Below are 27,807 nucleotides of genomic sequence, written 5' to 3' on the forward strand. Positions count from 1 at the left end.
CGCTTTGAGTCGGCACTCCCTCCCTCAGAGTCTCCGTTCCCAGTTCTCACTCACTTAAGCATCCATGAGGCTGATATCAATAAGGAAAGCATAAAGATTTAAAAATTCCATCACTCATTGAAATTTACAGAGAACAGCATTGCAATTATTTTGATTATAATTATAATTGTGTTAATTATAATAATCTGTACAAATTTTTCTAAAACCCCAAATCAAACCAAGAAATATCTTGTGCCTGATAAGATAGCTTTATTTTAACTTTTAACTATTTACAAAACGTTCTCTCATACCTTTGTAGAGTATAATTTTTGTGAAAAAAATAAAATTTCACGTTTTACACACAGTCTAGCATGATTATTGTACATGGGCAGTTTAACAGAATAACTTAAAATTGTTCTCTGAGGGTACAATTCCTTTTTCAAGAGTTTAGGAGTACAGGATAAAAACAGAATAAAGGAAATCTCCCTACCTTCTTGCATTTATACCTAGAAAATAGGTTATATTATATATGAAATCAGGTATAACCACAGACAGGGGTGGAAGCTAATAGGCAATAAGAGGATAAGAAAAACTTATTTTTAAATAACAGGAAGCTCTGTTGATCCTGTGTAACATTTATTTTAAAGATGAAGAAGCGCTCCAGATTGATTTTAATAGCTTGGAGAAAGGCATGAGGAAAGGTTGCAGGAGATCAGCAGGAAGGAAATGACTGTTGATGAAGTTCGTTCATTCTATTAGGCTTAATCTTCCTTATTCCACTTCATTTTCTCAGGAACATTTTGAGGTTGCTGTTATTCAATATTTATTTCATGAACGCCAACACCATGTTAAGCAACTTCCCCAAAGGCTTCAGAGTGAAAGTGGTCAGAATCAAGAAACAAATGATGAGTGCATTGTTGTGTTCACAGCTAGCAACAAAGTTGCTTGTGAGAGGAAATTTTCTTGTTAAGGAAAATGTCTTCATGGCATCAGTTAGGGTAGAAGACCAGGGCCTCTGGGAATTGGCAGAGGCAGGAACTCAAACTGCAAAAGAAAAACAAAAAAGTTTAAATAACAATGTGTTTCATTAAAAGAAATAAAATTAAGTGCAGCACATATACTAAAATTAGAAGAACACAAAGAAGATTAGTGTGGCCCCTGCATATGGATGACACCCAAATTCATGAAGCATGCTATATTTTTTAAAAATCAAACAGAAAATAAATAAAAATAAAATAAAATAAAAAAGTTGGGGGATCACTACTTTGGTGTGCTCATAAAAAGAAAAGACAAAAGAGAAAAAACAAAAGACAGACAGATTGAAAACAGAGAGTTTTAGTAAAACTAGGCTCTAGATGAACTAAAAATTCAAAAAGAAGTCCAAAGATAGATGAAGAAACTATAAGAAATTTTGAGTGCAAATGAACATTGCCTTGTGTTTCCTAAATCTTCAATCAAGACTGATGAAAACTTGGTGGAGAGAGTTTTGCTCTAGTTGTTGTGGTGGGTTGCTGAAATTGAACATGGGTCTAGATGTCAAACCTGGAAGACATGTGTGAAATCAGCACACATGTGTGAGAGAAGAAGTGTGGAATTTGAGGCACGTCAGTTGTTCACAGTTTTTTCATCTTGTCAGTTTACCTAGATCTCAGTTAGAAAATGTTATCTAACACCTCTCCTTTATTTGACTTGTGATTCTTTAATGTTTTTAAATATTTATTTATTTGCGAGAAAGAAAGAATGCGAGCAGGGCAGAGGAGGATGAGAGAGAGAATATTAAGTAAACACAGGGCCAGATGCCACCACCCTGGGATCATGACCTGAGCCAAAACAAAGAGTAGATAACTCAAATGACTGAGCCACCCAGGTACCCCTGACTTGTTTTTATAGCTGAGCACTAAGTAAATAATTTATAGGAAATCATAATTTAGGTAAATTCAATCTGAAATATTACTGAACATTTTGGAAATTTAGAATTAATTGGTAAAAATATAAATAAATATATTTTTAAATTTTTTAAAGTTTATTTTTGAGAGAAAGACAGAGCATGACCATGGGAGGGGGAGAAAGAGAGAGAGAGAGAGAGAGATGGACACAGAATTCAAAGCAGGCTCCACGGGTGCCTGGGTGGCTCAGTTGGTTAAGCATCCGACTTCGGCTCATCAGGTCATGATCTCACGGTTCGTGGGTTCGAGCCCTGTATTGGGCTCTGTGCTGACAGCTAGCTCAAAGCCTGGAGCCTGTCTTCAGATTCTGTGTCTCCCTCTGTCTCTGACTCTCCCCTGCTCTCACTGTCTCTCTTTGTCTCTCAAAAATAAATAAAAAACATTTAAAAATTAAAAAAAAATAAACAACAAAGCAGGTTGCAGGGTGTGACGTGTCAGCACACTGCTATGTGGTGATCGAACCCATGAAATGCAAGATTATGACTTGAGCTGAAGTAAGATGTTCAACTGACTGAGTCACCCATGTGCCCCTATTTTCTTAAAGAAAGAAAATCATGTAGTTCTGTTGGTTTAAAAATACGTATTTTAAATTAATGTATCTCTAAGTAGAGACTATGTCAGCTTGTTTCAATAATAGATAAAATAAATTTGTAATTAGCAGCATCTGCTTGGTTATAAAAAGCACATATGTTGTAGCCCATAAACTGAGATTATTCTCTTAAGTAACATGTTCCCTATAGTACTACTTACAACTTGAGTCTCTTTAGAAAAATATTTTTAGATATACATTGAGGTTCTGCAGTATGTTATAGTTGAGACCATGGGATATATATTTAAGAGAATGTGATGCATATCCTGGGCTTAGCAACCTTAGACTTGTGTGGACTTGGGAAAACTTCTTACCTTCCCTGAGCCTTTGTTTTGTCTTCAAAATGGTGGGTTTCAGCTCTCTATCTCTGCCTAAGGAACAATCCCAAGCTTACAGATAAAAGTAACAACTATTTTCATAAGTTTACAATTCCATGGACAAGGAATTTGGGCCTGGCACAAGGGGACTATAGTCTCTGATTCACAGTATCTAGCACCTGGGCTTTGGCATTTGACTGGATTTTGGTGATTTCTTCATGACTCTCCTGCCACCTTAATGCTCCTTGACCTCTCTTTCGTCATGTAGTATCTCATCCTTCATAATCTTTTTAAGTTTCTTGAGTTTTTCACAGTACGGTGGACTCAGGGATGTCACAAATCCTGCATGGTGACTGGTTTCCAGGAGACAGGAAGAGACAGGAAGTAGAAGTTGCTAGGCCAGTGAAAAGCTATAAGAAATGTCACACTACAGCCCTTCTATGTTCTTTATTAGAGGACACAGGATCTGACCAGACTCAAGAGTGAAGAGCTGGGACAATTTGATAAAGAATGGCAAAGTCATGTTGCAAAAAGCATGTCTAATGGGAGGTATGATTCTGGCTATTTTTGCAAAATATATGCCACATGGGATAATGATGCCTATCTTGCAAGGGCTTTATGGCATTTAGGAAGTGTATCAGGATCTGGCACACATAACACAATAAATGGTGGCAGTTTATTAGATTGGACAGTGTGGATTTCACAAAGACTCAAATAGTAAAATGAAAGGATTATTTGAAAGAATATTGTGATGTGAACATACCACTAAATCAAAATGAAAAGAAAATTTAAAAGATTGGATCCTAGTACAAAATACATAAACCCACAATATTTATAAACCTGTTTTACCAATGCCATGCATTAAGACCATCAACCCTTCTTTATTATTGCTCCAATATCCCCTGTGAACAGAGTAGTGGGCAGTCCTGAGGCTAACCTTCTTGGGAAATTATTGAATGGTTAGAAGATAGGTACGGTTCCACAAGGTAAGATTTCTCCTGGAAAAAAACTCAGAATGATGAGAAGTAAGGATTTCAGAAACCCAAAGTCCTTTTGGAAGAGCCAGTTTTAGTTTCTATTACAGAAAAATTCTGTGTGCCAATAACCAGAGGCAGAAATGGACATAGGTGGTCATGGAGTGAACTGTCTAAAGTTGACTTGAATTAGGTATAGATACAGACAGGATAGCAGTGGTGGTCATAGTGATGGTAGGGACAATTGTTTTGAATAATATCAGGCCCTCAGACTTACCTATTTGATTGAAGATACATTTCTCTCTCTCTTTTGAAACCAAGAACAAATTCCTATGCAGAATTTGGGATGACAACCTGAGCTGAAATAAATATTTGGCAAAATGAAAGCCTCAGGGTTTAATCTAATGTGTTTATTATCACGGAAACTGTTCCTTTCAGTCCTGATTTATTTCATGACCTCTTATTGATAATTTGTCCAAAGGACACCAAGTTGAAAGAACAAAAATTAACCTGACTAATGTGAACTGTTCTAACTCATCAAAGATTGAAATGGTTGGAATATGTTTATCTAAAATTTTCTGGTAAATCTGGGTAAAGGAAGGATATTTCAGGAGCGTGAGTCACACTAGTATTTATATCGCTACCTACATTTTTACTTGCATTGGCTTGCCACAGACTTAGGGAAGTAAAGCATTATTTGTTTCCAGTTTGGTGCTAATGTACATGACTAATGCACTAATAAATATTGCAAGCAAATCAATTGTACTTCCTAATAGCAAGGTGAACAGCAATAGCATTTTATGCAAGATCATAGGAGATTGAGCACTAAACCTGAAAAGGGATGATTCTAACCCTGACATTTCATTATTTCTTGGGATTTGTGCATCTCCCTTAATGTACAGTTAATGTAATTTGAGGTTATGAATCTTTTTTATAGTCTTCCTTTATATCCTTAAAGTAACAAATCTCAAGTTGTGACTATAGCTGAAGCATTCACAGAATTCTGACCAGGAAACTAAACTAACTCACAAATTGTTATTCTTCCTGGGGAAAATGTATACATTCTATTTATTTTTCATTGGAATATATACTTTGGGTGAAGAATGTTTGACATGTATTTGTTGCTAGTAAAATTCTCAGAATCTGTCCCACCCATTGTTTCTGCCAAGGAAACATGAGCTTGAAATAACAAGAAAAAATAAACAATGGAAATATTGGTTTTAGTAGTAAATGTGATATGATTGATCATCTCAGGACTCTCTGTGCCTACTGACTTGTATTCCCAGCACCATTTTGAATGGCTTAGCACCTTACATGGCCAATCCTGTAAGGCAGCCAAAAGAGAATGGATTCTCCTCAGACGTTTTGAAACATATACAAAGGAGCATTTTCCATTCATTTACAATCTGAATGGTACTAAAATGTTCTTCCTCAGAAACATTTCTTTTTTGCATAAAATACACAATTTTTTCCCCTGTGGTATACAGACTTATTGACACTTAGGGCAATGTCTATGAGTGTGTGTGTGTGTGTGTGTGTGTGTGGCCATTAAGTAAGAGTTCAGTTGAGCATTGTATCATTATTGCTGTAATCCACCAAACAAAAATCAAAAGGGGAATTCTTGCACTTAAGCAAAGGCAGTTTTTGTTTAGCTTTCTAAAGTAAGGGATAACAACAGGAGGAGTTGGGGGGGGGCAAGTCGGGAGGAATTCTTCTGGGGTATGGGGTACTATTCAGTAATTTTGTGGAGACACTAGAGAAGTAGAGACCTGTTCTGGATTGGATACTGTCAGAAGGTGGAGAAATGTGTTGATTTAATGATTTAATAATTTTTATCCAGGAAGAAAAAGGACTAAGTCAAAGCAAGAGGTGATGTTGGTAAAAGCAGTCATTGCTCAAAAGGAAGTGATTAGTCATGATTGCTGCTATATCATGGCCTTGACTATGTCCTATGAGAAATGATGTTTATGTTCTAAAGATTTGATTTTCAGTGGGACCATGTTTTACTTCCTCATCATATTGGGAAAATACAGGAGAAAAAGTAGCCCACATTTTACCTCTTCCAGAAGTAAGCATTTCTCAGGATTTAAAAATTCTTAAGAAAAAAAAATAGAAATAAATGTGTTATGTGGCACCTGGTTGTCTCAATCAGTTAAGTGTCTGACTTGATTTCGGCTCAGGTCATGATCTTATGGGTCATAAATTCGAGCACTGTGTCAGGCTCTGTGCTCACAGTGGTGGAGTCTGGTTTGGGTTCTCTTTCTCTCTTACTCTGCCCCTCTCCTGTTCATGCTCTCGCTCTCAAAATAAATAAGCATTTTGAAAAAAGAAAAGAAAAAAAGAAACTTGTTAGAACACTTAGATCAAAACAGATAGATATGTAGACAGGGATGTAGATAAGTATATAATACACAATAAATATGGTAAAACCTTTGATTGAGAGTAAAGCGTTCTGTGGGTGTTCTGTAAGAAATGAACAAATATTTTTAATAAATTTTAACCTGATAAATGAGATATATCTTGCAATATGAGTAGTATGTGACACCAAACTTCACATGATCGCAACTGAGACAATGGTTCTCTCTCTCTCTCTTGCTGTGGGACTATGGGTGATCGTCTCCCATGCTTGGATGTTTTGTCTCGGGCCACCATGTTTAGCAGAAATCAATGATTTTTCAGAACGTTGGAAGGTACCCACAACTGGCTCTAGTGTATTTGTTGTCACTTCAAAGAACCTGTGGACAGTCCTTTGCTTTTCCATACAAGAGTGAGCTTAGGAATGCTCTGCCTCACTCTAAGTCAGGCTGCCTGCAGATATAGACTTTTCCTCTGCTGCCTTATTGCCAGTTCCATTAAATACAGTATATGACAAAAGTTTATTAATACTGTACTGTAGTCAATATCCGACGTGAAAGTCGTCCTACCCACTAACTCTCCTCTCTCTCATCTCCCTCACACCAGCCATAAAAGTTTTCAAAGGTAACTGCAGATTAATTTGTTTATTTTTCTTTATACTTTGGGTTTTTTTAATTATTTTGTATTACATTACAGTATTATAATCATGTTTAAATGAATATTTTTGGGTTGTGGAATGAATAATCTGAGTTTCCATTATTTCTTATGGGGAATTCGTTTTGATGTACAAGTGCTTTGTATTACAAACATGTTTCTGGAACGAAGTATGCTTTCAAACCAAGGTTTAGTACTGTATATGTCTCTATTGTATAAACAGACTATACAGACTGTCCTCGACTTATAATGGTTTGTCATATGCTTTTTTGATCTTACAATGGTGGGACAATATACTTAGACAGTCAAACTGCACTTCAGATTTTGATTTTGATCTTTTCCAGGGCTAGCAGTATGAGGTATGATACTCTCTTGTGATGTTGGGCAAGGACAGCTCACTGCATCTCCCAGGCAGCTAGAAGATCACGATGTAAACACCTCACACACTGACAATCATTGTGTACCCATGCAACCACTTTGTTTTTCACTTTCAGTACAGCAGTCATAACATTACATATGATATTCAACCTTTATTATAGAATAATCTTGTGTTGGATCAATCTTCCCAACTGTAGGCTAATATAAGTGTTCTGAGTACACTGAAGGTAGACTAGGCTAAGCCATGATGTTTGGTAGGTTAGATGTATTACTGCGTTTGGACCTACAATATTTTTAACCTAGGATGGGATTATTGGGAAAAACCTCCATTGTAAGTTGATAAGCTCTGTAGATATTATATATTGATTATATATAACATAGAAAATCATTTATATAAATTTATGAGTCAAGCTAGAAGCAAGATATTTGCAGTTAAAAAGAGATTTATTGTTATAATACTTTAGAGATTCAGGACAATAATTTACTGTATAATTTAAACTCTGTATTTACAGGGATTTATTTTAGAGTTAGAAAATATTATTAATTCCAAGAATAAAAAAAGAAAATATTATTAATTCTAAACTTAGGAATATGGAAGTTCAATGCTGAGCCTCAGGTACAACCTAAAATAAAATAACTCAAAGGACAATTTGAAACTTCCTGTAGAGAGGAAGACAAAGAGAAGATAAACAGGGCTCCAACTTCATCTGCTTTGATCAATCCTCACAGAGATACATATAATAACATCTGAGGCCTTCTGTATGAACTAAAATACCACCTTCCTTCTGGCCTTATCTTTTTTCTGCTCTTCCATTTTTCAAATTCCTTTTATCCTTAATGGTCAGATACTGCTACTTCTACAATTTGACAGAGAGAACGATGCTCTGTGATAGTGAGCATATTGAAAATATTTTTAAAAAGAGAGAGAGAGTGCAGTAACAAAATATCATCATGATGCATGGTCATTCCATACTATGTTCCACAGATGCAATAAAATAATCTACTTTTGACTGGCATTAGAACCTCTGGATCTAGAGGGGTGTGGGTGGCTCAGTTGGTTAAGCATCTGACTTTGGCTCAGGTCATGGTCTTGCAGTTGGTGGGTTTGAGCTCCACATCAGGCTCTGTGCTGATAGTTCAGAGCCTGGACCCTACTTTGGTTTCTGTGTCTTCCTCTCTCTCTTCCCCTCCCCTGCTCACACTCTGTCTCTTTCTGTCTCTCTCTCTCAAAATAAATAAACATAATAAAAAAAATTAAGAACCTCTGTGTCTAGAGCCTGATATGGTGTAGTATTCAAAGTAGTTGTGATGTGAGTGAATAAATCCATGATGAAGAGTTTGGGTTAATGTGCCATAATAATGTGCTGTATGTTACAGGGACATAAGGTCCTCAGATCTCAGTGACTTACAACAAGGAATGTTTATTTCTTATGTATGCTCCATAATGATCATGGGTTGGCTGTGGATCTCTTTTGCAGTGACTACTTTCAAAAATTAGGCTAATAGAAGGACTTCTGTCCTGGAAAATTGCTAACTGATAAGGTAAAGGAAAAGAGTACTGATACCTAACAATTTTCTATGACATTTTGTTAGTTATGTCATATGGCCAAAATTAGCAATTAGGTAGAGAAGACTAATAGTACTTCAGAAAAGACAGTGAATATTTGCCAATGATCATGTAATATTCCATATTTGGCCTACCTAATACTAAAATTATTTGAAAATGCAAACAGAAAGGGACTAATAGGATCTTGTCCTGACAAAAATATGACTAGAAATTCATTTCAGGATTTATCTCAATACTTTGAATTACCTTGTTATGAGAGAACTTAAAGGCTCATATGGAGGCATTAATAGATTAAAACAAGGTTCCTTGAGAACTGAGTGTAATCACTTGCATGTTAATAAATTTTGGTTTAGATCTTTTTTCATATTTATTGAAATAAATCATAAAATCCCTCTCTATATTCCTTGTAAAGATATATTAGTAAGAATGACAGTGCTCCAAAACTTTACTTTCTGAAGGAATTGTGAATGAAACACTGCTACTTTAAAAAGATGAAAACACAGATATACCACACACAACTTAATCAGCATTCATATAGTTCACAATGGTTGCATCCTATTACTAAAGTCAATACCTCCTCATATTTAAAGTGTGATGGCCTTACAGGGACTCAGTAAAATTACTGTGACTCTGACCCATTTAGTAAAACTCATTCTTTCAGAACCACAAGTGGTTGAGAGTGAGCTTTTTTTTTTTTGGAAATGAAAATAGTTTTTTTTTTTAATGTAACACAATTTATTTTTTTAACATATGCAATTATTTTCCCTCCTTTACAATACAGTAGTTGCAATGACACTCCAAACAGAAAAGCAAAGTAAAAAATCAAAACACCAACTTCTGTTTCATGTAATTAGACTTATACAGAAATTAGAAGGTTAAGTAACGACTAGTTAATCACCTAATTTCACAGCTATCTGAAGTGGCGATCGTTATATAGCAGCTTATCTATGATACATTCAAGATACATGATACAATTTATTACTTGCCCATAAGCTAAAACACAGCCTGCTTAATACCTTTCCTTAAATTCCACCTCTATACTACAATATACTTGAGGTCCATGCAAAAAAGTAGCTTTAAAAAGAACATTTATTTATTTTTGAAAGAGAGAGAGAGGGACGTGCTGGGGGAGCAGAGGGTCCCTGTGGGCTCTAAGCCGATAGCAGCTAGCCTGATGAGGGGCTCAATCCCACGAACCATGAGATCATAATCTGAGCTGAAGGCTGAAGCTGGATGCTTACCCGATTGAGCCATCCAGGCACCCTGAGAATGAGGTTTTAACCAATTTGAACTTTTTACTCTCTGCTGGTAGTTGTCATTTCCCTATAAAGCAATTTCATTGGTGAGACTACTGCTAAAAAATTAAAAGTCAAAGAGGGCTGCTTGAGGTGAACTTAATTAACAAGGTATTTAATAATTATCATAGTTTTCCAATTTGAATACAATGCATTTTTGATGCTTCTCTTATGGTTAACAGTGAAAATATTACATTAAACAGCTGCTTCTTTCCAACTGCTGTTCATCTTTAAAGACCTCAAGAAGCCTCACCTTAAGGCTTTTTTGCATAATGTCATTTCCATCCATTTTAAATCTCACTGACTTCTTTTTATTTCTGCACCACAGTTTACTGTGTGAACTACTGATTTTGTTATTTTACAATGAGTACCACCTGAATTTTTTTCCAGGTAACCTATCTTCTATAAAAATTGTTTTCATTCCCCTCACCTTTAATCACACTGAATAGAGCTAGCAACCACCATAACCTTCTCGCCTACTATAAGGAATTAGGTGTACCAGGCCTCTGATATTCATGAATTAGTAATAAATCCTATAGAGACTCAATTCCAAGCAGACTTTTATTCTCTTAGAATATGGAGGTGAACAATACAGACAGAGCCCTTATATTTATACATATTAATATTTAAGTGCTACAACAGCTTTGTCATATTGGTATGATCTTCCTTCGTACATGACAGAAATAAGGTGGGTGAGTAAGGCAGAAGTGAGTGACTTTTTCAGGTCAAGCTACCAGAAAGTGGCAGACCATGTTAGTCTGCTTGGACTGCCAGAACATTCCCTTTCTCACTGTGTTAACATTGATTGACTGTGCTCTCCCAGCTCAACTTTTCCCCTTTCCATTATAATTTACTGCATGGTGGCCTGTGAGTCTCTTCCTCAAGAAAGCTGTTTGCTCCTTGATTTTTAGGCAGTCTTACTGATGTATAATTGATACACCAATACACACTGGACATATTTAATGTATACAATTTGATGCATTTGGAGAGAGGCCTACATCTGTGAAACTGCCCCTGCAATCAAGGATATAAACATACCCACCACCTCCAAAACTTCCTCTTCCCCTTTTTATTTGTTTCTTTTTGTTATAAGAATAATTAACATAGTATCTACCCTCTGTACGAATTTTTAAGTGACCAATACTGAATTGTTAATTATAACCACGATTTGGATAGCAAATCTCTAGAACGTATTTAACTCGTGTAACTACAACTGTATACCAAAAGACTAACAACCCTCGGTTGCCTCCCCGCCCTGCCCCCTATTCCCTGGTAATCACTATTCCACACTCTCTCTCTAAGAGTTCAATTAGATTTTAGATTCATTTCTAAGAGTTCAATTAGATTTTAGATTCTTCACATAAATGGAGTCAGGCAGTATTTTTCCTTCTCTAATGGGCTTATTTCACTCAGCGTATGGTCCTTCAGGTTTATCAATGTTTCATATCGCAGGATTTCCTTTTTTTTAATGCTGATTAATATTCCACTGCATATAGAAATCACCTAAATGCCCATTAACAGATGGATGGATAAAGAAAATGGTCTTTCACTTTTAGGATAATGGCTTTCCTAACATCATTCTACCATTTCTGTCCTGAATCATAGCAAAGCCCCTAGACCCAACAGTATCTCCATCACTGAAGATGGGAAATTGAAAGACTTGATCCTCACAGCACCATGGAATCCAACTTAAAGACACTTATAAGTAATGCATCTTTCTGGCTTCTCAAAACAAAACAAAATGAAATAATATTTTAATGTTAAATTGATCAAGAATTTTTTGAAAAATGTAAGCCTCCTTGGTAACACATGCATATGAAGAGATTGAATGGCATCAGTAGCAGACTTTTCCAATAAGAATAACTATATACAGTTATTCAAGCCACTTTATTCTAATTGTATATATCATCATCATCATCATCATCATTAAAAAACATGGTATAATACTCATAATGGACCACATGGCATAAACATTGTTCCTGTTATATCATTATATTATATCATTATATTATATTATATTATATTATATTATATTATAAGAAAGGAGAAGGGAAGAGGGAGAAAGAGTTTAAGGAATTGGTTCACATGATTCTAGAGGCTGAAAAGTTCCAAATTGGAAGCCAACAGGCTAGAGACTCAGGGAATAGTTGATGTTGCAGTTAGAGCCCAAAGGTAACCTGGAAATAGAATTATCTTTTCCTTGGGTGACCTCAGTCTTTTTCTCTCTTAAAGCCTCCACCTGTTTGGGCAAGAACCATCTACATTATGGGAAATAATCTGCTTTACTCATTTTTTTACTGATTTAAATGCTGATCTCATACAAAAAACACCCTCAGCAGTATTTAGACTGGTGTTTGTTTGAGTGACATGGCCTCAGCAAGTTGACACATAAAATTAACCATCATACAGAGCATGGTTTTACAGCCAAGTCTGTCTCCCAAGAAAGTCTCAAACTTCCCCATTTTAACTTACTAACCAGGACAATGCTCTGAACCTAGAGGTATAGCAATACTATTGATTGCGTAAAATAACAGACATTCATTTTTTTCTTTTAATTTTACGTTCAATATTATTTTAAGTTAAGTTAGAACCTCAGTGTGATAGCCATTTTGCTTTATCTCTTGACATGTAAAGAAAGTTATTTGCTACCAAACTACCCAAGTCAGAGTAATTATACTCAGTTCCAAAGTTATATTTTGATTGCAATAAATAGATCAAATGTTCATTAATATTGAAGCCAGAGTGCTAAATCTACTGTTCTTTCCTCATTTACTTTTATTAGCATTTTAAAATTTTTAGATAAGCCCTAATTAATTTCAACTATAATCAGAGAACTTGGTTTTATTATAATAAAAAAACAAGAAATCATGATATGTGCACATTAAAGGGGAAAAACTGTGTCCTGTGCGAAGAAGACAGTGGCCAGCTAAACAAATGACACTCACCCTGACTCTCCCATATCTACTCTAAGATCTTTTTGCATAACAAATTCTCCACTGGGCCCACCTTTCTCTGCAAGCTGCTCCTTACATTCTGCTCCCTTGAACAGTCATGTGTTTGAAGTTAAACAGTGAGCGTAAAGCTTTTATCTGTGAGAATTTCTGCTAAGGCACAATTCTTAAATATTTAATAGTTAATTTAAACATATCCAGATAAATTCTCCCTTTCCGATCGACTTTATAACTATCCATGTAGAAAACAAAAACAGAAGTGCCTGGGTGGCTCAGGCAGTTAAGCGTCAGACTTTTGGCCTCTACTCTTCAACTCAGATCATGGTCTCATTGTTCGTGAGTTCAAACCCTGCATCTCAGAGCCTTATTTAGGATTCTCTCTCCCTCTGTCTGCCTCTCCCCTGCTTACTCTCTCTCTCTCTCTCTCTCAAAAAAAAACATAAATAAAGATTTAAAAACAGAAAAGAAAAAAATAATGTAAATGTAGTTAAAGAGTTATGTCAGTTAAGTATAAGTAAACTTATACTTATAAGTGGCTCTTTTACACATCACATCTTTTTTATGTAGAATCAAAATATATTTGAATTTATGAGATGTGGTGGGTGGCTTTTGGATGCAACAACTTTAAGCACTTTAATAGTTTCCTTTTGTTTTATTTTATCCATATCTAAAAGCTTAATCATACCAGAGTCCTCTTGGATACAGTCAGATTAATAATGCATTGAAATTTCTTTTACTTCTCATATTCATCTATACATGCAAACGTTCATACATAATTTCCATTTGAATGTTCCTTTGTTTCCAATTTAAATAATGTCATTGATTAAAAGAAAAGTATCTTTCTTTAGTTAAATACTTATCTTCAAATTCTGATCTCCTATATTTATTACTTCATGAAAACATTAGAAAATTATTTTAAATGTCTAATGTGTAAGCATTTACACATTTATGCATGTATAAAAATGTAAGAAATACCATACTGCATGCTCTTCTGGCTCAGGTTATTTTTAGAATGATTGGTTATAAAATGTATAGCAATTCTTTTTCTTTAAAATTACACAAAGTGTCCACAGATGTATTTAGAGAATGATCTATCCAATTCATTAGTAATTAACGCTTACCTAGGCTACTGGAAAGAACAAATCTCCACAGTTTGTATCCTTAGGAGACCACCCTCCTCACTGTTGTCAGAAGGATCATTTTGATGTGGAAATCTGATCACTTCTCTCCTTGCTTAGTCACCTCAATAGCAATTCACTGCTCTGATGATAAACAACAAAACTCTTAATAAGATCTCCAAGGTCCAGCTAATCTCCTTCCTACCTAGCTCTCTGGCTCAGTTCGCCTCTTTTCCTTCTGTGCTTTCCTCTCACTCATCTTCCACTCCCCGCCTCTCCCGCTCCCCAGCCAGTGTTGAATACACTCCCGCAGGAGCACCTTGGAGTCTGCTGTTCCTTCTCTCAGGAGCACTGTCACCCCCCACCCTCCTCTATCCCTTAGGTAGCTCTGACTCTCTCCAGCAGATCTCCCTTTAATCGTCGGTTCTTCAGAGGAGCCTTCCCACAACTCCTTGACTAGACACTACCTTCCTATTTTGCATCCCATGGCACTATTTACCTCCCCCATGACACATAACAATGCTTGGAAGTTTTCATTTATGTGAATATTTTGAATGTCTATTTTTGTTACTGGCCGACTGGCCTCATGAGTAGAGAGACCACGTGCATTTTGAAAACCAGTGTATATTTGGAATCTGCTATGCACCCAATGTGTAATAAATGCCTATTAACTATTTGTGGAATAAAAAGTAATAAATGACTAGTACAACTGTGCTTGTCTAGTTTTGTTTTGTGTTGAGGAACAAGCAGGGAAAAGTCCTCCAAACGATTTCTTAGGGAAGTTGATAAATGTCCGCTCAAAACATTACCAAGTATTTTTCAGCTAGAGGTATAGAATCTATATTAAATACCAAGATTATATCTGTCATAATTGAAGACTAGGTGATATTTGAATATCAATTATGAAAGACTATGGGAATGATCATGTGTTTTAAGAATACTCTTTGTATCAGAGACTAATTTTTCTTAATATTGATCCATTCCTTCTTCCTTTTAGTGTCTTGGACCAAACTGTCTTACCTTCATGTTAGGTGGGCTTATAACTACCCAGCTAAAGCTATGTTTCGAAACCTCCTCTGTAGCTTCCTATGGCAATCCAATTGATTTTGCCATCAATATGTGAACAGAACTATGGTGCGCAACTTCTGAGTCTTGCCTTTATAGTGTTTGGGTGTTCATTTCCCCATTCCCTTCCTCTCTTCTACTGTACTATAGGAGGGTACAGCTCTGAGTCTTTTCTGACTCTGTAGATAAGGACAACACCCTAGGGGACAATGAAGCAGAGAAAGAAGGAACCTGAGTCCCTGGATAACCTCACAGAACAAAGCTGACTCTCAACCTTAAATAGTTCCCTCTGAGTTTTGATATAAGAAGGGGGAAAAGAAATGACTTCTGTCTTTTTTAGGCTCTTTATTTTAGCATCTCCTTATCAGAGTCACTTAGTTTATTTCCTAGCTAATAAAATACCTATTCAACTCTATTTATGTGAATTCATATGACTTTTAAGCTGTGCAGAAATAAAACAGAGTTTATAAATTGATATTCAATTTTTGCAGGAAAAAATGGGCCTATAAATGTGAGGAATGTTTCTTCTCTGGGTTTATGCTGTTTTATGTATAAGCTCCTGGGTTTTTTTATAGCTAGAATGCAGAGTAGACTTAACAAAGGACTACACTGTTACAACTAGCCAGGTTAATGAAGATGAGGGCTTTTCCTGGAGAAGGGTGAGAGGAACTATAATCATGGGGTATAGACTGAATGACTATGTGAGTCTGGATAGTGATTTCTTTTATTTTTTTATTTTTTTTAAATGTTTATTTATTTTTGAGACAGAGAGAGACAGAGCATGAGCAGGGGAGGGGCAGAGAGAGAGAGAGAAGGAGACACAGAGTCTGAAGCAGGCTTCAGGCTCTGAACTGTCAGCACAGAGCCCAATGTGGGACTTGAACCCATGAACCATAAGATCATGACCTGGGCCAAAGTCAGATGCTTAACCGACTAAGCCACCCAAGTGGCCCTGGTTAGTGATTTCTAAGTACTACCAGGACCAAAATTATTTTTGCTACAAGTGACTACATTATTCCTTAAAGTATAGCAATGACATCAGTATTATGGTAACAATAAAGCAATACTGTAACTGAGTAAGATAAGGTGGTTTCTCAAATCAGTGGTTAACATTGAATCAAGCGTAAGTGACACCTTCCCAGAAAAGCACTCGCTCACTATTCCTTCCCTTCACCTTTGAAGGTTTCACACTTGAAACCCACTCAAATCCTCTTGCTTTATTCTTCTCCTACTCCATTTACGTGGCTTTTAACTGCACCATTCAGGACATAGATTACAATGTTTTATTTTATCTTAATCCTGTATAAATTTTAATGTCATGGTTTTCAACATATCCCTTGAACATTCATATTAAAAAATTTATATTTCATTTTATAAATGTAAATAAACAAGGGTGGGAGAGAAAGGGTCAAGCTCAACCTAGGATTTTTTTAATCTTCTTGTTTCCTTTTCATGAAATGCTGTTCTGCAAACTTCACATCTGTCTTCTCCATCAGCTAAAACATCTCTTTCACCAAAAGGCGTTTCCTTACTAATAAGACATATTTCCATTACTCTTTATTATTATCCATTTATTTCCTCGATGGCACTCAACAACTTTTAGGATGGTTACATGTGTATTTACTTATTTAACTTTCTGTCTCTCCCACCGACTTATAAGGATTGTGAAAGCAGGTCCTATGCCTCAGTTGTTTGCCACTGAATATGTAGAGTCTGATCTAATGTCTTACCAACTTTAGGTACTCAGTAAATTTCTAATACACTACAACATTACACAGGAACATAGGCACTCAAACACAATAAAAGGAAAATTAAAGTTTGTTAAGCAATTATAATGATTAATAAAGATAAAATGAAAAACACTGAAAATGATTTTAGAGAAAGTCATTTTTTGGATATAGCAAATGCAGGGACAAATATGTCATACTGTTAATGCCTGAAGACATGCTAAAGACTATCTATAGGAATGAATTCCAAATAAACTTTTTTTTAGCATTGATCAATAGCAGTACATCTATCACCTTGATGATGAGACTATTTTGTAATCAACAAGGATAGAAGTCAAAAATGTACAAAATATGCATATATATTTTCTATAAAGTATATAGAGTCTATATCAAGTAAAGAAGTTTGCTAGAATGGCACACACAGAGAAAGAGAGAGAAAGAGAGAGCAAGAGAGAGAGAGACAAAGAGGGAAAGAAGATTTTCCATATCCCTACAACTATATGCTCAGTATATTTGATAGGTCTGGCAATGCAACTTTCTTCATCCAATGACAGAGACTGGATTTGCCTTTTGGCTAGATTCTAGCTCTTAACCATGCTCTATCAGTGTGCCATTTTATCTGTGACTAATACCTGAGTCCCATCTTCAGGTTTAATTGAAAGAAACTGGGTATAACCAAGAGTGAGTGATATTATTCCATGTTTACTGATAATATCCGAGCTCCAAATTGCGATAGAGGTCAATGACATATGCCTATGAAGAACCAATTCACAAACTAAATATTATGTGATTGAAAATTGTAGTTTTATGTTATTTTCTTATAAGGTATAATCTCTTATCTTCTTGATGCTTTATCCATAAATCACGGGAAATAGCATGTGACAGGTATTATAACCTGACTTCTATATTTTATCCCTACCTAGGAACTGACAAATGAAAACTGTTAAAGTAGGTTTGAGGACACTATTAAGGTTTAGTGTGCATAGACTGTTGATTATCTCAATTTGCTATAATTTGGATAGTGTATGCATCTATATCTACTCTAGTTGACTATACCTTCCGTTTCTCTTTTTTTCCTTTAAAAAATAATCAAGATTGTTGTACAAAACATCCAAAGAGAACACATCTCATCAAATAATATATCAAGTTCTCATTTTACTGAATGAATTTGTTTCTTGGATTTTAAATGCTTAAACTATAGCTCAACTTCTGGTTTTCAGAAACTAGCTGAATGGGAATGCCTGTTAAAACTGTTTTTGATTTAGTAATGGAAACAAGTAAATATAATTTCTCTTAGAGAACTGGCTTAATGGTATTTATAACCACATATAAATATATTTCTAAAAGCCTTCTGACTGATTCTTCTACATGCAAAAAAAAGAAAAAACCTAGAAAATCATTCAATATCATGAAATAATATTTGTATAAGCCCTCTGTGTTCTGTAATTCTCTTTTTCTCATCTTTCTGTCACTGCGGAGATATTTGCATGAAAATAGTTTCTCTATTGCTAAGAGTTCATCTGTTCCTGCTGCTTATGTCTCACCTGAAGTCACAATTTTCTGAATGTACATCATAATCATCTTTACATAAGCCAATTTCAATGCCACAAACAAAAGATTATACCTTCAACTGAGAAATAAACAGCAGGAGTAGATGAAATCTAAAAACCAAATATCCCACTATATGGAAATGTCCCAATTAATAAAAATTCAATTGAAGAGTAATATTTTAAGTTATATATCAGCAGAATTATCTCTCGACAGAAGTTTTTCAGTTTTTCATGATGTTCCAATGTGTTTTATACTCAGGCTAGTTAAACCTGGTTTATTCACTGTTAATTATGCCAGATGTCTTTTTACCCTTCTGTTTATGTTTAGCAGTCTGTCCCAATTCTATCATTTTTAATTATCTAAAGCCCTTGTGCTAAGATTCATATAGAAGTAGTAACTCCTCTTTGGCATCCATTGATAGCGATTGAATAAAGTAAGAAGACAACAGATGGGCATGAGCTGCTTTGTGGACTCACATGCAGACTTGAATGAACCTTAAATATCTGTCTATTAAAAATCATGTTCCATATTTAATCATAATTCCACTTACCATTTTAGCTGCTCTGCCATGATGCCATAAATTATAACACTTTGGAGATTATCTCATAACCTTGAATATATTTCAGTCCAATTTCTTTTTGTGTGGTTGAAATATTCAATGGAAAGTATGTTGACTTACTGCCTACTGTATCATTATTTCCATGGGGGTCAAAATTTACCAGTTCATGAATGTTTTCCTGTTAATTAGGTTAAGTAACATTTAGTCAGCATGTAAAAGTTGTCTGATACTATAGTAAGGAATGGAGACACCAGAAAAAATAAGGCAATATCTTTTTAAGAAAGATAAATGAGGGGTGCCTGGGTGACCCAATCAGTTCAGCCTAGACTCTTGATTTTGGCTCAGGTCATAATCTGATGGTTCGGGAGATAAGCCCCGCATTGGAGGGCTGTGGTAATATTCTCTCTCTCTCCCTCTGCCGTTCCTCCACTCATGTGCTTGCTCTCTCTCTAAAAATATTGTGCAAAGTTATACTATCATCAGATATATAAAAATGTATTTAATGTACACACTTTTCCTCACACTCTAAATGGTGTTTGATATCAGTAACATTTTCATATTCTTCAATGTATTGGTGAAAATAATTTCTTGTTTTCATTTGCATTCCTTTAGTTATGCACAGAATTGACCATCTGTTCATATGTTTACTAAGTAATCTCATTATTACTTTTCTTTATTTATATTTATTTTTTTTTGTAAACTGTCTCTTCATATACTGTGCCAGTTGTTCTATTGGGTATCTTGTGTTTTTTGTTTTTTTGACTTTTTCCCATTTGAATGAGTTGTATTCTTTCTAAAAGTTAAGAAAATTGGTAATTTATTGTGTGTTCAAGCAGTATTTTCCCTAGTTTGTTATTTGTCTTTTGATTTGATTTTTATACTATTTACCATTCAGAAACTTTTTACTGATTGAAAATTCCTTAGAAAGTATTTTGTATTCCAAATCTATCAGTGGTAGTGCAATAGACCAGTGGGAAATTTAGGCCATTAAGAGATGAATATAAGAAAGAATCCAAATGTATTCATCTATTTATAGTGCTGGAGGTTAAAAAATCACTTCATGAATTATAGTCCTGCACTACTTTTGGTGACTGCAATGCCAATGTTATAGGGTTGTAATCTGAATTTCTGACTTATATTTTAGATATAAGTGAAGTTCAAGAGTGAAACATTTCTTTAGGAGGCAATATTTTAATATGATACATCATCTGGATTATTTTGAACATCTATTTGGAAATGTCCTAAGGACCTCATGGCATCTTTTCTCTAGAGCATAGAATGACTTATAGTTTCCATATTTCAATGGTCCTAAGTTAGACATTTTTAAATAGCTTAGGTTAAATAATAAGTGAATAATATAATAAAAAGGAAGAGATAATTTTTAACAAAAAATTTTTAAACACTACCGACAAGTGCTTTAGGAGTAAGAAGAAAAGCTTACAGTTATTTCAAGTCAAAAATACAGTCGTGCTTATATTTACTTCTCATTACTATGGAAACTGATGACCCAAAGTCATCCCTTACTTCTCTTCACTTGACAAATATTTATTGAGCACAGAGTATATGAAAGCATTGTTTTTAGAACCAAGATATACAGTGCCAAAACTAAAAAAAAAAAAAATTAAAAACCTTCCACCTTCTTGAAAACTACAAGGGAATAAGAAAACGAAGCCATAAATAATGAATTATGGGGCACCTGGGTGGCTCAGTTGGTTAAGCGTCCAGCTTCAGCTCAGGTCATAATCTCACAGTTCATGGGTTCAAGCCTGCAGCAGGCTCTGTGCTGACAGTTGAGAGCCTGAAGCCTACTTCAGATTCTGTGTCTCCCTCTCTCTCTCTGACCCTCTCCTGCTCACACTGTCTCTCTGTCTCTCAAAAATAAATTTTAAAAAATATTAAAAAATTTTAAAAAATAAATAATGAATTATATAGTTGGTCAGAAAGTTAAGACTTTTTATAAGAGAAAAAGCATAGTAGCTACCAAGTATAAAAGCTGAAATGCAAACCTAGGTTTTCTCTCACTCTAACAGCCAAGGCCTTTTCTACTATATCATGTAACTAAGATGTTAAAACTGGGTTTCTCCTTTAACAAGAAGTTTCTAAAGTTTTAAGCTCTGCCTTGAATTTCCAGAGTACTCAAAAAAGAGCGTTGAATAGAAGTTCCTTAAGCAGGGAAGCAGAGGCCTTTGTAGTTTTAGCTATGAAATAGGGAGAAAAAAGATTTGAGATGGTCTTCTAAGTAGTTTGATTATACAATTTATCATCCAGTATAATCTGTAAGAGTGAAAGAGAGACTATTAATAATTATACCTTAGACTACACATAAAATTCCCCAAGCTGTCCCAAGCTATAACTAAGAGTCACTCTATTGATCATTGAAAGCAATAGTTTGCTGACTTCAGATCAAGGTTAGATCATACAAAGAGTAAACTATTTTTAATATTGCAGCTCAAAGGAATTAATATTTTTTGCCCCATTTTGTCATTTATCTGAAAGCCTCGGCCTTTTAGGAGAGAGAATAGGGATGGAGAAGTACTTCCTAGCAAAGATTAAGAGAATTCACTGTCTCATCGTGTTTTATGGGAAAAATAAACAAGTGTAAACAAGTGAACAATCTTGGAAGCTTATACACACTTTGCACCAGACATTTCTGATAGAGGTCACAGTGGTACCAGGTGGATTCTAGTTCACAATGCTTGAGTGGAAATTTTCATCCTAAAATATGTAATATTAATAACACCAGGATAGTGTCATTACATGGATGACTTCTTTTAAATTTCATGGAACTTTGACTACCATAAGGTCTCAGTGTATCAAGAATGACATGTAATCTTGAAATTTTGATTTGTGGGAGATGCCACCAGACATTGCAAGCATGATATTCTGACCAACATTATCCCTTACCATCTCCTTTCTTGTATTATTCCAGGTTTGCCACTGGACATAGACTCAAGGGTTACATAAACTGGAGAAATTTTTGTTTAGATATAGAGACTTAGTAAACAGTAATATAACAGGAAAATCTTTCATAAATATAAAACATTACCATGTGTAGATTCAAGTGCAAATTTATGACACCTGAATTAGTGTCATATATCACATACGGTCTCTGAATTGGATTGGAAAGTAAGAAATTGAGTATATGACAATCCTCACTATCAGCCAACATTTTGTGAGTTGTCAGTAATTCTATAAGTCAAAGTATTAATTTTCACAAATATTCTTTGGATGTGATCATCGTCTAAGTCTTATACACAGAATAATAGATCAACTGTCCTGTTCCTTTGGTAACATAATTTGTCCTTGTTTCTGAACTAAAAAAGTAACCATATAAAAGTGGTCAATTTTAGCTGCTACTACATTGATTTTTGGTTTGTACTACAACATATTGTGTAAATACACAGCCAATCATGTTGAGTGAAATGTCAGACAGAGAAACACAAATACTGTATGAACTTACTTGTATGGGGAATTTTAAATAAGCCAAACCAATGGACACAAGCTATAATGGTGTTTACCAGGAGCTGGAGGATGGTGGTAGTATGGCAAACTTGGTCAGAATGCATAAAGTTCCAGTTATCAAATGAATATGTTTTAGAGATCTAATATTCATCATACTGACCATAGTTAAAAAATAGTGTACCACATACTTTAAAGTTTCTAAGAGGGTAAATCTGAAATGTTCTCATCATTAAAGAAACTTAGTTCTGTAAGGTGATGAATGCATTAACTAAGCTTATTGTGGTAATCATTTTGCACTATATACATAAATCATCTCGTCATGCCATACACCTAAACTCACACAATGTTTTATGTCAATTACATCCTAATAAGCCTAGGGGAAAAGAGTACATAAAATAAAATAGCTGAATATTGAAATACATTTTTAAGAAACAAATATGAAATACTTTTATAGCCCTTTTAAGTAAGCAAAATTACTTTTGGTTATATTAATTGCTAATTGAGCTCCTTATCTAATTCAAAATAATCTGGGTTAGGCAATTGCAAAGGTAAAAATATATGAAATCAAGTATTCTTGTTTTGTGTTTTAACACTAAGCATTATACAGATCTGAGATCAAAAAACATTTGAAATACTACTAAATACACAACCAACAAATCAAGCAAAACCCTCAATGAATCCAATTTCAATTATGATCCAAACATACATTAGCCTAGTCAAGGATCAAAACAACACATCAATAATACATCAAAAATACTTTTTTCAGAAAAATCTAAAAATATATTATTTGTGATTTTCTGTCTGAATATTATTATCTGGAAAATTTCTATAGGTCAATATTGAAAACTAGCTTTAAAATGACTATATAAAGATAAGCAAAAAATATTTAATACAAAAATTTTGTGTTGGCAGTCCTAATGTACTATGTTTACAACAACTTGCTAAATTAGGGCAAAATCTTTTATTCTTTTTTTTTTTTTCAGAAAAAATGCATTATTGCACTCTAATTCATGCCAAGCCCCCCCAAAATTATGCTAGAATCAGGTATACAACTTCTGAAACTATGTTATATGTAGAAAAGTGGCCATCAGGGGCACAAAATACTTCTCTGCTTGTGGAACACTATCTTTTAAGCATTTTTAAATGATATGTACATAGCCCATATTTCCTCTTCTCTGAATCTCTCTAAAGATATCCACTGATACCTGGAAAAGGATGAATGTCTAGTCCAAAGATTCTCATAAAATGAATATTAGTGATGGCTAGAAAAGTAAAAAACAGCAACTGCAATCAAATATTTTTTTATTAAGGTAATTATGTAAATATTACCTTGATTGTATGGAGCCATTAAAATTATGACAGTGAACACAGTAGCAGCCTAGAAAGCATACAGAAATAGCAGACCATCAAATAATAAACGTACCAAATACTGAAGAATAACTTCTAATTTAACTTATAAATTTAACATTTCTGAGTTTAAGACAACTTATCTGCAAATTGAGCAATCAAACGGGACACATAAAAAGGATAGATTTACTAATTGTGTGTTAATGTAGCCAAAGAAATATGTTTACCAACTCCTAATTCACTCTGCCCATGCCTGTTTACTGTTCAGGATACTAATACAGCCTTTGGATACTACTTCCTATTCACTGGATCATCTCCACTGATGGCCCATCTTCAGGAATTGGTGCCTACCACTGTCTCAGTTGTTTTATCTTAGGAAAACAACATTTAAAAAATATTAGAATTCAAAATATGCTTGCAATCTGGTCTCACACAAATTTATCTCTGATACATTTACTCAAAAAGTATACTCCCAGATGAATACTTTTTTTTTCACATGAAGGAATCATTTTTTAAAAGTCTGTGTTTAATTTCCCTTGCAGAGGCTCACATTGCCCTCCTGTCTTTCTTTTCACAGAAAAAATGATCATAACCAAACTTGAATAAATCTTGTACACATAAGTGAAATTTGTCTTAATTCCAAAGTATTCTTTATGAACTTAGAATATGTCTTATAGAAATAATTAGGTTAGAATTGAATTACAGTTTCACAAAATTGACAAATATTAGCTAGTCCACTACTTTAAACTTGTCAGTAATCTGACATAATTTCTATTTAGGAATAAATCTAAAAAGAAGTTGTGTCAAGATTTTAACATTAAAATCCCAAACAGAATATTTTTATAGATTACATATTTTATTTTCTCTCTCTTTAATTTAAAGAGCAATAGAAGTGCAGATGTTATAAACAAGTCCCATTTTTTACCATAAAGCAGAGCATCTGAAACTAAAACACCCAGGAAGCTGTATCTGGTAACAGTTATCTGAAGGATCTCTATTCAAATTATGAACATCTGAAATTAGGAGACTATGATTATTCTTGATATTCAATCTATTCCCTTCCCATCAAGCCTTGTAGGTATATTTCCCTTTTTATGAGTTTTCCTGCCAAACAAACAAGGAAAGATTAATCATTTTTAACTGAAGGAACAATTGTTAAAACAAAAATAATACCTGTGACAAACAGAAAAACAAAAATCCAGATGAAGGGGCCTCTTTGAATGAAAGGCTTTAAACAAAGATTACAGTTACCCTACCATTTTGACAGGGTATTGTAAAAATTAATGAGAGACAGCTGTTTCAAATCACCAATAGTTACTACAGGATTATTCAGCACAACAAAATTTATAAGACAATCAAACCTATATAAAATAAATATTCTTATTAATACTATACCACATTCATGTAAGAGTAGGGGTAAACAGGTCATGTTATCTTAACAATGAGGTTACTTTCTGCCATCGGGCGTCTGCATATAAGTTAGATCTAATATGCAAGTTCTTATCAGAGCAAATTCCAAAACCAAAACCCAGAGACTCCACTCCCCAGGTTTTGGAGAGCAAAAAGCATCATGCATTCCTATATTTGGAGCAAGTGTCATGAAGCTGTGAAGAGTGAAATGTTTAAGTAAACCCTCATTTGTGAGACCTAAACATGGCCAGTGTGCATGTTCATCCCCTACCCCAGTGACCATCAATTTGAAGTTGTATATAAGGATGAAGTGTGCAAAACTAAGTTGAACTGAACTTAGTAGATGTGATAAGTGCATATCTCACTGTGCTACCCCCACCCAATTGCTGTAGGTTTTCTGAGTATATAAAACAGCACCATTTCACTGGTCTTGATAGGAGGTAGTATGCCTTTGCTGCCTTTGGGCACCTCTTGTGGGTAGGAAATATTACTTGGAGCTGAGTTTTAATCAAATAGACGCTTTATTGTGACTGAAGAATCTCCTTTTCTGTTGTTATTACCATTTCTCTAACACCTCCTGTCTAGTCTCCAGAGTACCACAAGGAAAGGGAATGGGATGGTGCAATTCTCATAGTAAATTGATACTCAAACCTACAGTTTCTAGCTATGACAGCTGCTGTCTCTTTGTTTGGATCAGTTTTAACACTTTTGATAAAATGAAAGATAGACATTCTAAAAGATACTACTTACATATTTATGTGTTAGTCCTAGAAGATAATACAGTCATTTCAGCACTCACTGTAGGAAGTAGGGGGACAGCAGTCAAGTCAGCTGTAAACTGTATGTTGGGCATTGCACAAAATATAAGATTTGTTTCTTGGATAGAACTTCCAATTTAATATTTATATTGAATGTCTACTATTTACCAGACATCTCGGTAGTCATTGACTAGTTTACAAGCCAATATAGTTGTAGAATGTTAAAATGAAGAAGAATACAAAAAGAGAAAAGGGTCTGTTTTATATAATATCTGTTAAAACATCCTTTTGTTAATTCTTTCTGAGAATTAGAGTCATTATTCAGGGCAGATAACCCATCTCACAAATTAAAAACCTGTCAAGGTTAACTTGGATACATGTCTCTGTATGTCTATGTATGTCTGTGTCTATGTATGATATGCATTCTTGGAAAACATAGAAGAACGTCTGGAATTTGTTGCAATGTTAATATTCTAAGTTCAATATTCATTCACTCCTCACATACACTTGTGTATCCATATATTAACACACATATGCACTTGTACATTTACTTGTATATTGAAATATTCACTTAAATACATATTAAGTAGATGTATTCATATTTCATTACATGTATTGACACACATATACATATATACATACATATTCAAAACCATTGTTTTTATCAGCTAAAAATTGATTGAGTTTAATCCTTTCATCAATGTGCATTTCTATTAGAAATAACATTCATACCTGTGTCCCAGAATACTGAACAAGTAGGACAAGACTATCTATAATTTGACTACCAATGGAGGATTGAGTTCGGTAAGGCTCCAAATACCCATACATATTTTAAAGCAAGCTTTTAAAGAAATAGTAACACCTCCCAGCTTAAAGGGAGTGAGGCAGTCTGGTGATGAAATTATCCATCTCTGTGGGTCACTATAGTGACCTGGTCTGAGAGAACAAGGATTTCAGTGTCATGGAGTCAGCATAGGCACTGGGATCTCCAGATGTCTTGTCATTTTCTTTTACGTATCATCACATTTTTCCCCCTCGTTAGAGGCTTTGAATCTAATTTTGGAATAAGGGTGGGACTAACTTAAAATTGTAGAATAAAGTTTTAATTAACATTTTCAGATCTGGATCAATTAGAAAGAACCAGTGTTGGGGAGCCTGGGTGGCTCAGTTGGTTGACCTTCCAACTCGATTACGGGTCAGATCATGATCCCAGAATTTGGATTGAGCTCCTTGTCGGTCAGGTTCTATACTGTGCATGGAGCCTGCTTAACATTGCCTCACTCTTTCCCCTGCCTCTCTCCCCAGCGCTCTGCATTTCACTCCTTCTCTCTCTCCCTCTCTCTCAAAAATAATAAAAAATACATAACCTTCTAATTTCTGTATGTCTAATCACATGAAATAGAAGTTGGGGTTTTGATTTTTTACTTTGCTTTTCTGTTTGGAGTGTAATTGTAACTACTGTAGTGTAAATGATGGAAAATAATTGCATATTTAAAAAAAATAAAAAATAAATAAAATGCAGAGAACAAACTGAGGGTTGCAGGAAGGGTGTTGGGTGGGGGGATGGGCTACATGGGTGACGGGCTTTAAGGAGAGCACTTGTTGGGATGAGTACTGGGTGTTACATGTAAATGATTAATCACTAAATTCTACCCCTGAAACCATTATTACACTATATTTTAACTGACTTGGACTTAAAATTAAAAAGTACATCATTGGGCGTAAAAAAAATAATAAAAAATAATAAAATAAAATAAACCAACATAAAATAAAATGTTAATTAAAAAAAAGAACCAAGGGTTAAA

At 34.6% G+C, this 27,807-nt stretch overlaps 1 long non-coding RNA gene and 1 pseudogene across 1 annotated transcript in view; one reads left to right on the forward strand and one right to left on the reverse strand.

Annotated features, from left to right (window-relative positions):
• Positions 1–598: 598 nt before the first annotated feature.
• The window catches only part of LOC115285452, a 60,038-nt gene continuing 32,829 nt past the window's right edge, over positions 599–27,807 (reverse strand). Inside the window, exon 4 of the long non-coding RNA XR_003905533.1 lies at positions 599–1,023. This is a non-coding gene — a long non-coding RNA (uncharacterized LOC115285452). The remainder of the gene's footprint in view (positions 1,024–27,807) is intronic.
• Positions 1,086–1,182, forward strand: LOC115303406 (annotated as a pseudogene).

The sequence above is a fragment of the Suricata suricatta genome, chromosome 1 (genome assembly GCF_006229205.1).
Source record: "Suricata suricatta isolate VVHF042 chromosome 1, meerkat_22Aug2017_6uvM2_HiC, whole genome shotgun sequence".
NCBI classification, from domain to species: Eukaryota; Metazoa; Chordata; class Mammalia; order Carnivora; family Herpestidae; genus Suricata; species Suricata suricatta.